Source organism: Aquarana catesbeiana, linkage group LG07 (assembly GCF_042186555.1).
Source record: "Aquarana catesbeiana isolate 2022-GZ linkage group LG07, ASM4218655v1, whole genome shotgun sequence".
Taxonomy (NCBI): Eukaryota; Metazoa; Chordata; class Amphibia; order Anura; family Ranidae; genus Aquarana; species Aquarana catesbeiana.
The window spans coordinates 287,067,435-287,081,048 of NC_133330.1; the positions used below are offsets into that span (position 1 = coordinate 287,067,435).

A 13,614-nucleotide genomic window follows, 5' to 3' on the forward strand; every position below is an offset into this window, starting at 1 on the left:
TCCACTTTTGGTTGGAAGTCCGCTTTAATAGTGCTTGCAGTGCTGTGATCATGGGCTCAGTTTCTAACGGAGACATAAATGAAGCGGAGTTTGTATGCTTTATTGTTTTTGCATGGGTTTTTTCTCATAATCCAAAGGCATGCAGGTCAGGTAGCCAAACCGATACTAGTAATTTTAAAAAAATATCTTTTAAGACGGTGAGGGTTTGTTCTAACCAAGCTTGTGGCTATTTTAGCATCATTTTAAATACAAAAGTGTATTATTTTCTATTGGACTCATTGCAGAGCATTGGGGAAGATTTCTGCATGTTCATATATTGCACTTCTGTCTCATGCAAGCATAGACGGATCATCCACAAGACAATCCAGGCAGGAGCCTTGGGTGGTGGTGGATGTCCAGGGGACCAAGCCACAACCTTCATGCTCCTGCGGTAAACTAGGGACATTACCAAATTTACCAAATACATGCACCTGTGTGTCACTTCAAAAGGGAGGGTGCGCTTGTGGGCAGTTGGTGTCCAATGGAGCAGACCATGCCTGTACAGACCATTCAAAAGGGGTGGCTTCACTATAGCAATTCTTATCTATGTCAATTGAAGGGATATGGGGAGCAAAGCTGCTGCCATGCCCATTGTTCTAATCAAAATCATGTGTCTGCTGTGCAGGTTATGGTATTGTCCTTCATCCTACCTTCAAAGTCTGGTACAAATGTAAATGATAACATGTATGGACAATTTGCAAAATAAGACTTACTATACTCACAATTAACCCTTTGTCTTCTGGGTCTTCCCTTAGGCAACCTATACCTATAGTATATTTAAAAAAAAATAGAAAGTAAAACAGTTGATAAAAATGTTCTGCATGCATTGCTTCAGAATTAGTCAGTACTATCTAAATAAAAAGATTAGCGTAGTTCCACTCATCCAGCTTATTGTTAATTAGTTTATTTTTAGCCCTCGTTCACGCCAATGCTATTTATCATGCGATTTGACAGTTCAAAACCGCATGACAAGTCGCACCCTATTTTTGGCAATGGAACCGTTCAAACCGTTGCGACTCAAAAAAAGGTTCCTCCACTACTTTTCTGCAATTTTATTGCAACTTGCATTGACTTCTGTTAAATTAAGTGGCAGGCTGCAGTAAAATTAAAGATTGCAAACCGCACTGATCTGCGGCTTTGAAATCATGCTGAAGTGGCGCGATTTCAAAGCTGTACTGGTGTGAACCAGGGCCAAAAGTGTATATAAAGCCAACACTTTTTTTTTTTTTTTTTTTTTTTGGGATATTGAAGGATTAAACCCCTGTCTTTTTTGTCTTGAATCCTATTGGGGAGATTTCCCTTGACGTCCCATAGATGCATCAGGATATTAGAGGAAATCTACACGTGCTTTGTATTCCTCTGGATGTTTTTCTAGTTAGTAACAAAAGAGAAACATGACTGTGCAATCTGCATCCACTTGTCATCTCTACTTGGAGAGTATGTGAAAGGGTGACAGCAAAGGCGAACAGTTGAAAGAGGGACAGAGTGTTGTCACCCTGTAACAGAATGTGCATGCACAAGGATCCTTTATGGCAGGATCACCAGGCATTCTTTTTAAAAACCGCTGCCAATTAAAAAATACTGAAATGGATTTTTTAAATTACATTCTAGACATTTTTGTCAAGAAAAATAAATCTTCCCCACTATTTAATTCCTTGCAAATGAAGCCACCCCATTTGCATTTTTCAGTATTTCATGGAAGAGGCTACAGATAAGCAGCACTCAGAGGGGGAAAAAATGTAAATGTAATTTGTTTAACCACTTAACCCCAGGCAAAATCTGACCCTTACAGTGCCATGGAAAAGTATTCATACCCCTTGACATTTTCCATATTTTGTCAGGTTGCAACCAAAAACGTAAATATATTTCATTGGGATTTTATGTGATAGACAAACACAAAGTGGCACATAATTGTGAAGTAGAAGGAAAATGATAAATGGTTTTCAAAATTTTTTACAAATAAATATCTTAAAAGTGCGGCGTGCATTTGTATTCAGCCCCCTTTACTCTGATACCCCTAACTAAAATCTAGTGTAACCAATTGCCTTCAGAATTCACCTAATTAGTAAATAGAGAGTCCACCTGTGAGTAATTGAATCTCAGTATAAATACAGCTGTTTTGTGAAGCCCTCAGAAGTTTAGAGAACCTTAATGAACAAACAGCATCATGAAGGCCAAGGAACACACCAGACAGCTCAGGAATAAAGTTGTGGAGAAGTTTAAAGCAGGGTTAGGTTATAAAAAAATATCCCAAGCTTTGAACATCTCACGGAGCACAGCTCAATCCATCATCCAAAAATGGAAAGAGTATGGCACAACTGCAAACCTACCAAGACATGGCCGTCCACCTAAACTGACAGGCTGGGCAAGGAGAGCATTAATCAGAGAAGCAGCCAAGAGGTCCATGGTAACTCTGGAGGAGCTGCAGAGATCCACAGCTCAGAGGGAGAATCTGTCCACAGGACAACTATTAGTTGTGTACTCCACAAATCTGGCCTTTATGGAAGAGTAGCAAGAAGAAAGCCATTGTTGAAAGAAAGCAATAAGAAGTCCCTGTTTGTAGTTTGTGAGAAGCCATGTGGGGGACACAGCAAACATGTGGAAGAAGGTGCTCTGGTCAGATGAGACCTAAATGTAACTGTCTGACCTAAAAGCAAAATGCTAAGTGTGGCGGAAAACTAACGCTGCACATCACCCTGAACACACCATCCCCACGGTGAAACATGGTGGTGGCAGGATCATGTTGTGGAGATGCTTTTCTTCAACAGGGACAGGGAAGCTGGTCAGAGTTGATGGGAAGATGGATGGAGCCAAATGCAGGGCAATCTTAGGAGAAAACCTGTTAGACTAGTCTGCAAAAGACTTGAGACTGGGGCGGAGGTTCACCTTCCAGCAGGACAACAACCCCAAACATACAGCCAGAGCTACAATGGAATGATTTAGAATAGCCCAGTCAGGGCTATTCCAGTCCAGACCTAAATCCAATTGAGAATCTTTGGGAAGACTTGAAAATTGCTGTTAAGATGCTCTCCTTCCAATCTGACAGAGCCTGAGCTATTTTGCAAAGGAGAATAGGCAAGAATTTCACTTTCTAGATGTGCAATGCTTGTAGACACATACCCCAAAAAACTTGCAGCTGTAATTGCAGCAAAAGGTGGTTCTACAAAGTATTGACTCAGGGGGGCTGAATACAAATGCATGCCACAGTTTTCACATATTTATTTGTAAAAGAAATTGAAAACCATTTATCATTTTCCTTCCATTTCACAATTATGTGCCACTTTGCGTTTGTCTATCACATAAAATCCCAATAAAATACATTTAGATTTTTGGTTGTAACATGACAAAATGGTTAAAATTTAAAGGGGTATGAATACTTTTTCAAGGCACTGTACATACTGAACCTCCAAGCGGTATATATTTTTGAAAATAAGGACCCATAGGATGCATTAAGGTGAAAAAACACGAGGGTTTACAACCCCTTTAAATCCTTGTTGCGTCCGGTTTCTTACATCACAGAGCAAAGGCAGGTATGGATGTACCTCCCCCCCTCTCAGAGCAGATGCAGACCAAGCAGTGTTGGTGCTGGGCTCTCCAATCGCACCGGAGAGTCCTGTAAAGGTGGTAGGAAGGGGGCTCCCTTTCGCGCCCTGTAGAAGTAATTGAACGGCCATGTAATGTTAGGTCGGGGGCCAGGGAGGTATGTTTGCTATAATTTAAAGTGTTACTAAACCCACAGTCTGTATATGCAGTAAAGCATGCTTGTTATACTCACTGTGGAAGGGGTTAATCCTCCGCATTGTGTAAAAAGGCTGTTTGATCCTGTCTTCTCTGATCCTCCCCTTCTTCCACTGTCCCCAATCCATCTCCTGACAGTACAGTGCCTTGGGACTACTCTGCACATGCTCAGTTTGATATATATTGCTAGAGAGTTTTTAGGGTTTTTTTTTCTTGGGAGGGTGTATGTGATTGGCACAGGGCCAATTAGCATTGTGCAGACAGAGGGTCAGGAGTCATGCAGCCTCATAGGGACAGTAAGAGGAGAATCAAAACTCCTTTTTTCAAGATTTAACCAAACACCGATAGAAGTCATAAGACTGCTATACGCTGCTGATGAGAAAAAGGTATTTATCAGTTTATATTTACAAAAATAATTATTATTATCAGATAGGATTTATATAGCGCTAACAGCTTGTGCAGTGCTTTACAACATGAGGGCAAACAGTATAGTTACAATACAATTCAATACAGGAGGAATCAGAGGACCCTGCTCGTTAGAGCTTACAATCTAGAAAGGTGGGTCAGGTGATACAAAAGGTAATAACTGTGGGGGATAAACTGATAGAGAAAATAAATGTACAGTTATTAGGTGGGGCAGAATAGGCTTCTCTGAAAAGAACAGTTTTCAGAGAGCGTCTAAAAGCTAGCAGAGTAGGAGGTAGTCGTAACAGATTGGGTTAGGGAGTTCCATAGGATAGGAGAGGCTCCGGAAAAGTCCTGGAGGCGAGCATGGGAGGAGGTGACGAGGGAACTAGAGAGCAAAAGGTCTTGGGAGGAACTAATAGATTGGTATTTTGAGACTAGGTTAGTAATGTAGCTGGGGACCGAGGTGTGGATGGCTTTGTAAGTTGTTAGAATTTTGAATTTCATTTGTTGGGTGAGTGGAAGCCAGTGGAGGGATTGACAGAGAGGGGTAGAAGACACTGAGCAGTTGGTAAGGTGGGTGAGCCTGGCAGCAGCATTATTAATGGAGTGAAGGGGGAATAGTCTATATAAAGGTAATCCCATGAGGAGTGAGTTGCAGTAGTCGAGGCGAGAGATGACCGGGGAGTAGGGTTGCCACATCATCCCTTTAATCCAGGACACATATGAATTACACAGGCTCTGAAGCTGATTTAATGCAGGTAAGGCACCAAGTGATTTTAATTACCACCTTAATCAGCCACAGAACCTGTGTAATTAATGTGTGTCCTGGATTGAAGGGATGGTGTGGCAACCCTACCGGGGAGTGAACTAGGAGCTTTGTGGTATCATAGGAAGGGCCGTGTTTTGGAGATGTTCCGTAGGTTGAGGTGGCAAGATTTGGACGTGGGGCCAAAAGGATAGTTCAGAGTCCAGGGTTACACCTAGAACCTGTGCATGTGGGAACGGGCTGATAGTAGTGTTATTGATCTTGACAGAGAAATCGGGGAAAGAGGCACGTGGGGGAGGAAAAATCAAGAGCTTCATTTTGGATAGACTGAGTTTGAGGAAGTGTGCGACATCCAGGCTGATATGTTAAATAATTGCATTTCCATGTTCTGTGTACTGTGGGAGAGCAGATATAGTAAATGCAGGGTCCTGGGTTTAGTAACACTTTATCTGTCCATACTGTGCTGGCAATTTCATCAGTTGTAAACTTGGTTTCTGCACTGTCTGTCCTAACAAAGGGTTACATATCTCAAGGCTTAGGTGGTACATTGTATAGTAATGTTTTTTTTAAAAAAAAAAAAGTTTCCTCTGTCTGTCCCTCTAATTTCACTTTGGATTTGTTCAACAAAGCTTATAAGCTGCCTATAGGGTTCTATGTACAGCATAACCCTGCTCCAAAGAAACAACTAAAAGGGTATAAAAAATATGTATTTGTTAATTATTTCAGGTATGTGATGTGAATGGGAACAAATAAACATACAATGGAGGTTTCCCAAATTTGAAATTTGAAATAAACTTTTAACTTTGCAACATGCTAGAACTTAGAGACCCTGTCATACTTTTCACATCTCAAATCAAAGGCATATCTGTAAAGAAAATAATGAATATGTACCCTTGCTGCTGTCTACTCTGCTAAAACCTGCTGTTATCAGGAGCTACACTGGCTGAAAAATCTTTTGCATCTGACTCTTCATGTGTGTTGGATAGCTGGTCCACTTCTGTGCTCTTTGGTTCCTTCCTCTGGCCCCTAAGGTCACTCTAGGACACAGTAGTGATGTGGATTCTAAAGGAAGAAACCATAGAGTCTAGTAGGGGACAGGGCATATGACACACCAGGAAGTGTCCCAGATGCTGAAGACTTTCCTGCCAGCCAAGCCCCTGAAGACCAAGAATAGCAGAGGGAGGGATAATAACCCTTTTCTTTGCTGGCATGATTTTGGTTTAATATTTAAAAATAGTTTCAGAATCTCTTTATGTCAATGAATGAATCCATATAAGTGTCTACATCCTTCGACCTCCTCCTTTTACTGCTTTGTGTTCATTATGAAATACCAGGTGTGTATTAAAATTCAGGATTGATTGTTTATCTATAAGTGACTTTGTCAACCCTAATGTATTTATATACAGAATTCAATGAACTCTCTGCTGAGACAGTGCTCTTCAGATCAGAGCTGGAAAGCTCCTACTGTGATCATGACAAATAACAGATGCTCACGAGTCTACATATGAACACAAGGCTAGGACAGTAGGACATAAAGGACAGTGGGCTTCATGGGTAGAATTCTTAAATATTCTGGGCCTTTGGAGTAGCTATGAAAGTGTTTACTTTGCAAAGTTGTTTGCTTCCATTTATTTTACAGATAAATTCTGCAAAAAAAAAAACAAACCAAAAAAACCACACCCTTTGTGTGCAAGTGGAAAAAGTATGCCACTTACAATCATAGCACATGTGTAAAATGTTTTTAAAAAGTTGAGATCTGTATTCTGCAGTATATTGCCGATTATGTCACTTTGCTTATTTAGGGAAAATGTGACAGGGTATCTTTAACGCTCCCCCCCCCCCCCCCCCCAACCCATTACTATTCGCCTTCACTGCACTCCTTCTTAGCTCCATTCCTTCACAGATTATATCACCCCATCCATCTTGTGACAGTGTTTATACCTGGTGATGGGCTGCTAGGCCCAAGCACTGAATCATTAATGAAGGGAGCAGAGGGAAGGTGAGTGTAAGTTGTCACGGACGGCTGGTGTACTTTTGACATTTAGACTTGATCTCTAACTCTCATACACTATGGGCCTGGTGTGGATGTGTGCTATTTTGGTGGTTTGCTTTTGATATATGGGGCAAGTACCTGGACCATACCCAGTTTGGGGAATACCAGCTCCTGGTACAGGACTGGAAGTCCCTATAGTTGTATATCACAACTATTCCATCTGTTGTCAGCTTATATGGACTCCTAATAACAGTAACTCTATATTTTGTCCACATATCCATCTACTGTTTGATACAGTACATTAGTGAAGATGGGGATCCATTTTATGCCTCTATGTCCACCTGGCAGACTATATGGTCCTGTTAATTGCATTCGTCTGCATACCCTCTCTGTCCTAATATAGCAACTTTTCTGCAAAACGCTTTGACAGATACCTGTATTTGGAGACAGTATTACATGTATTGAACAGTGTGTGTGTATGTATATGTATGTGTATATATATATATATATATATATATATATATATATATATAATATATACACACACTATATTGTCAAAAGCTCCAACTCTTTTGGGAAGGCTGTCCACAAGGTTTAGGAGTGTGTCTATGGGAATGTTTGACCATTCTTCCAGAAGCTCATTTGTGAGGTCAGGCACTGATGTTGAAGGAGAAGGCCTGGCTCCCAGTCTCTGCTCTAATTCATTCCAAAGGTGTTCTATCAGATCGAGATCAGGACTCAGTGCAGGCCAGTCAAGTTCCTCCACCCCAAACTCACTCATCCATGTGATTATGGACCTTGCTTTGTGCGCCGGTCTGCAGTCATGTTGGAACAGGAAGGGGTCATCCCCAAACTGATCCTAAAAAAGTTGGGAGCATGAAATTGTCCAAAATGTCTTGGTATGCTGACGCCTTAACCACTTAAGGACCGCCTAACGCCGATTTACGTCGGCAAGGCGGCACGGGCAGGCAAAATCACGTACATGTACGTGATTTGCCTCTCGCGGGTGGGGGGTCCGATCGGACCCCCCCCCGGTGCCCGAAGCGGTCCCGTTCTGTTCCCCGGCGATCCGAGATGAGGGGGAGGCCATCCGTTCGTGGCCCCCCCCTCGCGATCGCCGCCGGCCAATGGGAACACTCCTTTGCTGCTGTATGCTAAACAGCAGCAAAGGAAATGATGTCATCTCCCCTCGGCTCGGTATTTTCCGTTCCAGCGCCGAGGGGAGAAGACATCAATGTGAGTGCACAACACACACACACACAGTAGAACATGCCAGGCATACAAAACACCCCGATCCCCCCCCCGATCGCCCCCCGATCCCCCCCCAATCACCCCCCCCCCCCTGTCACAAACTGACACCAGCAGGTTTTTTTTTTTTTTTTTTTTTTTTTTTTCTGATTACTGCATAGTGTCAGTTTGTGACAGTTACAGTGTTGGGACAGTGAGTATCACCCCCCTTTAGGTCTAGGGTACCCCCCTAACCCCCCCTAATAAAGTTTTAACCCCTTGATCACCCCCTGTCACCAGTGTTGCTAAGCGATCATTTTTCTGATCGCTGTATTAGTGTCGCTGGTGACGCTAGTTAGTGAGGTAAATATTTAGGTTCGCCGTCAGCGTTTTATAGTGACAGGGACCCCCATATACTACCTAATAAATGTTTTAACCCCTTGATTGCCCCCTAGTTAACCCTTTCACCACTGATCACCGTATAACCGTTACGGGTGACGCAGGTTAGTTCGTTTATTTTTTATAGTGTCAGGGCACCCGCCGTTTATTACCTAATAAAGGTTTAGCCCCCTGATCGCCCGGCGGTGATATGCGTCGCCCCAGGCAGCGTCAGATTAGCGCCAGTACCGCTAACACCCACGCACGCAGCATGCGCCTCCCTTAGTGGTATAGTATCTGATCGGATCAATATCTGATCTGATCAGATCTATACTAGCGTCCCCAGCAGTTTAGGGTTCCCAAAAACACAGTGTTAGCGGGATCAGCCCAGATACCCGCTAGCACCTGCGTTTTGCCCCTCCGCCCAGCCCACCCAAGTGCAGTATCGATCGATCACTGTCACTTACAAAACACTAAACGCATAACTGCAGCGTTCACAGAGTCAGGCCTGATCCCTGCGATCGCTAACAGTTTTTTTGGTAGCATTTTGGTGAACTGGCAAGCAAGCACCAGGCAGCGTCAGGTTAGCGCCAGTACCGCTAACACCCACGCACGCACCGTACACCTCCCTTAGTGGTATAGTATCTGATCGGATCAATATCTGATCCGATCAGATCTATACTAGCGTCCCCAGCAGTTTAGGGTTCCCAAAAACGCAGTGTTAGCGGGATCAGCCCAGATACCTGCTAGCACCTGCGTTGTGCCCCTCCGCCCGGCCCAGCCCATCCCACCCAAGTGCAGTATCGATCGATCACTGACACTTACAAGGCACTAAACGCATAACTGCAGCGTTCGCAGAGTCAGGCCTGATCCCTGCGATCGCTAACAGTTTTTTTGGTAGCATTTTGGTGAACTAGCAAGCACCGGCCCCAGGCAGCGTCAGGTTAGCGCCAGTACCACTAACACCCACGCACGCAGCATACGCCTCCTTTAGTGGTATAGTATCTGAACGGATCAATATCTGATCCGATCAGATCAGATCTATACTAGCGTCCCCAGCAGTTTAGGGTTCCCAAAAACGCAGTGTTAGCGGGATCAACCCAGATACCTGCTAGCACCTGCGTTTTGCCCCTCCGCCCGGCCCAGTCCAGCCCACCCAAGTGCAGTATCGATCGATCACTGTCACTTACAAAACACTAAACGCATAACTGCAGCGTTTGCAGAGTCAGGCCTGATCCCTGCGATCGCTAACAGTTTTTTTGGAAGCTTTTTATTGAACTGGCAAGCACCAGCGGCCTAGTACACCCCGGTCGTAGTCAAACCAGCACTGCAGTAACACTTGGTGACGTGGCGAGTCCCATAAGTGCAGTTCAAGCTGGTGAGGTGACAAGCACAAGTAGTGTCCCGCTGCCACCAAAAAGACAAACACAGGCCCGTCGTGCCCATAGTGCCCTTCCTGCTGCATTCGCCAATCCTAATTGGGAACCCACCACTTCTGCAGCGCCCGTACTTCCCCCATTCACATCCCCCAACGAAATGCAGTCGGCTGCATGAGAGGCATTTTTATGTGCTCCCGAGTACCCCTACCCAACGAACCCCCCCCAAAAAGATGTTGTGTCTGCAGCAAACGCGGATATAGGCGTGACACCCGCTATTATTGTCCCTTCTGTCCTGACAATCCTGGTCTTTGCATTGGTGAATGTTTTGAACGCTACCATACACTAGTTGAGTATTAGCGTAGGGTACAGCATTGCACAGACTAGGCACACTTTCACAGGGTCTCCCAAGATGCCATCGCATTTTGAGAGACCCGAACCTGGAACCGGTTACAGTTATAAAAGTTAGTTACAAAAAAAGTGTAAAAAAAAAAAATATATATATAAAATAAAAAAAAATAGTTGTCGTTTTATTGTTCTCTCTCTCTATTCTCTCTCTCTATTGTTCTGCTCTTTTTTTACTGTATTCTATTCTGCAGTGTTTTATTGTTATTGTTATTGTTATTGTTATTATGTTTTATCATGTTTGTTTTTCAGGTATGTAATTATTTATACTTTATTGTTTACTGTGCTTTATTGTTAACCATTTTTTTGTCTTCAGGTACGCCATTCACAACTTTGAGTGGTTATACCAGAATGATGCCTGCAGGTTTAGGTATCATCTTGGTATCATTCTTTTCAGCCAGCGGTCGGCTTTCATGTAAAAGCAATCCTAGCGGCTAATTAGCCTCTAGACTGCCTTTACAACCCGTGGGAGGGAATGCCCCCCCCCCCCCCCCCACCGTCTTCCGTGTTTTTCTCTGGCTCTCCTGTCTCAACAGGGAACCTGAGAATGCAGCCGGTGATTCAGCCAGCTGACCATAGAGCTGATCAGAGACAAGAGTGGCTCCAAACATCTCTATGGCCTAAGAAACCGGAAGCTACGAGCATTTTATGACTTAGATTTCGCCGGATGTAAATAGCGCCATTGGGAAATTGGGGAAGCATTTTATCACACCGATCTTGGTGTGGTCAGATGCTTTGAGGGCAGAGGAGAGATCTAGGGTCTAATAGACCCCAATTTTTTCAAAAAAGAGTACCTGTCACTACCTATTGCTATCATAGGGGATATTTACATTCCCCGAGATAACAATAAAAATGATTTAAAAAAAAAAAAAAATGAAAGGAACAGTTTAAAAATAAGATAAAAAAGCAAAAAAATAATAAAGAAAAAAAAAAAAAAAAAAAAAAGCACCCCTGTCGCCCCCTGCTCTTGCGCTAAGGCGAACGCAAGCGGCGGTCTGTCGTCAAACGTAAACAGCAATTGCACCATGCATGTGAGGTATCGCCGCGAAGGTCAGATCGAGGGCAGTAATTTTTGCAGTAGACCTCCTCTGTAGATCTAAAGTGGTAACCTGTAAAGGCTTTTAAAGGCTTTTAAAAATGTATTTATTTTGTTGCCACTGCACGTTTGTGCGCAATTGTAAAGCATGTCATGTTTGGTATCCATGTACTCGGTCTAAGATCATCTTTTTTATTTCATCAAACATTTGGGCAATATAGTGTGTTTTAGTGCATTAAAATTTAAAAAAGTGTGTTTTTTCCCCAAAAAATGCGTTTGAAAAATCGCTGCGCAAATACTGTGTGAAAAAAAAAAATGAAACACCCACCATTTTAATCTGTAGGGCATTTGCTTTAAAAAAATATATAATGTTTGGGGGTTCAAAGTAATTTTCTTGCAAAAAAAAAAAAACTTTTTCATGTAAAAAATAAGTGTCAGAAAGGGCTTTGTCTTCAAGTGGTTAGAAGAGTGGGTGATGTGTGACATAAGCTTCTAAATGTTGTGCATAAAATGCCAGGACAGTTCAAAACCCCCCCAAATGACCCCATTTTGGAAAGTAGACACCCCAAGCTATTTGCTGAGAGGCATGTCGAGTCCATGGAATATTTTATATTGCGACACAAGTTGCGGGAAAGAGACAAATTTTTTTTTTTTTTTTTTTTTTTTTGCACAAAGTTGTCACTAAATGATATATTGCTCAAACATGCCATGGGAATATGTGAAATTACACCCCAAAATACATTCTGCTGCTTCTCCTGAGTACGGGGATACCGCATGTGTGAGACTTTTTGGGAGCCTAGCCGTGTACGGGACCCCGAAAACCAAGCACCGCCTTCAGGCTTTCTAAGGGGCGTGAATTTTTGATTTCACTCTTCACTGCCTATCACAGTTTCGGAGGCCATGGAATGCCCAGGTGGCACAAAACCCCCCCAAATGACCCCATTTTGGAAAGTAGACACCCCAAGCTATTTGCTGAGAGGTATAGTGAGTATTTTGCAGACCTCACTTTTTGTCACAAAGTTTTGAAATTTGAAAAAAGAAAAAAAAAAAAAGTTTTTTCTTGTCTTTCTTCATTTTCAAAAACAAATGAGAGCTGCAAAATACTCACCATGCCTCTCAGCAAATAGCTTGGGGTGTCTACTTTCCAAAATGGGGTCATTTGGGGGGGGTTTGTGCCACCTGGGCATTCCATGGCCTCCGAAACGGTGTTAGGCAGTGAAGAGTAAAATCAAAAATTCACGCCCTTAAAAACGCTGAAGGCGGTGATTGGTTTTCGGGGCCCCGTACGCGGCTAGGCTCCCAAAAAGTCCCACACATGTGGTATCCCCATACTCAGGAGAAGCAGCTAAATGTATTTTGGGGTGCAATTCCACATAGGCCCATGGCCTGTGTGAGCAATATATCATTTAGTGACAACTTTGTGCAAAAAAAAAAAAAAAAAAAAAAAAAGTGTCACTTTCCCGCAACTTGTGTCAAAATATAAAATATTCCATGGACTCAATATGCCTCTCAGCAAATAGCTTGGGGTGTCTACTTTCCAAAATGGGGTCATTTGGGGGGGGGTTGTGCCACCTGGGCATTCCATGGCCTCCGAAACTGTGATAGGCAGTGAAGAGTGAAATCAAAAAGTTACACCCTTAGAAATCCTGAAGGCGGTGATTGGTTTTCGGGGTCCCATACGCGGCTAGGCTCCCAAAAAGTCCCACACATGTGGTATCCCCGTACTCAGGAGAAGTAGCTGAATATATTTTGGGGTGCAATTCCACATAGGCCCATGGCCTGTGTGAGCAATATATCATTTAGTGACAACTTTTTGTAAATATTTTTTTTTTTTTTTTTTTTTGTCATTATTCAATCACTTGGGACAAAAAAAATAAATATTCAATGGGTTCAACATGCCTATCAGCAATTTCCTTGGGGTGTCTACTTTCCAAAATGGGGTCATTTGGGGGGGTTTTGTACTGCCCTGCCATTTTAGCACCTCAAGAAATGACATAGGCAGTCATAAACTAAAAGCTGTGTAAATTCCAGAAAATGTACCCTAGTTTGTAGACGCTATAACTTTTGCGCAAACCAATAAATATACGCTTATTGACATTTTTTTTACCAAAGACATGTGGCCGAATACATTTTGGCCTAAATGTATGACTAAAATTGAGTTTATTGGATTTTTTTTATAACAAAAAGTAGAAAATATCATTTTTTTTCAAAATTTTCGGTCTTTTTCCGTTTATAGCGCAAAAAATAA

General features: G+C 42.8%; 1 protein-coding gene across 2 annotated transcripts in view; it reads left to right on the top strand.

Annotated features, from left to right (window-relative positions):
• Window positions 1-13,614, top strand: part of RABGAP1L (RAB GTPase activating protein 1 like) — a 595,387-nt gene that overhangs the window by 378,003 nt on the left and 203,770 nt on the right. The window lies entirely within an intron of this gene.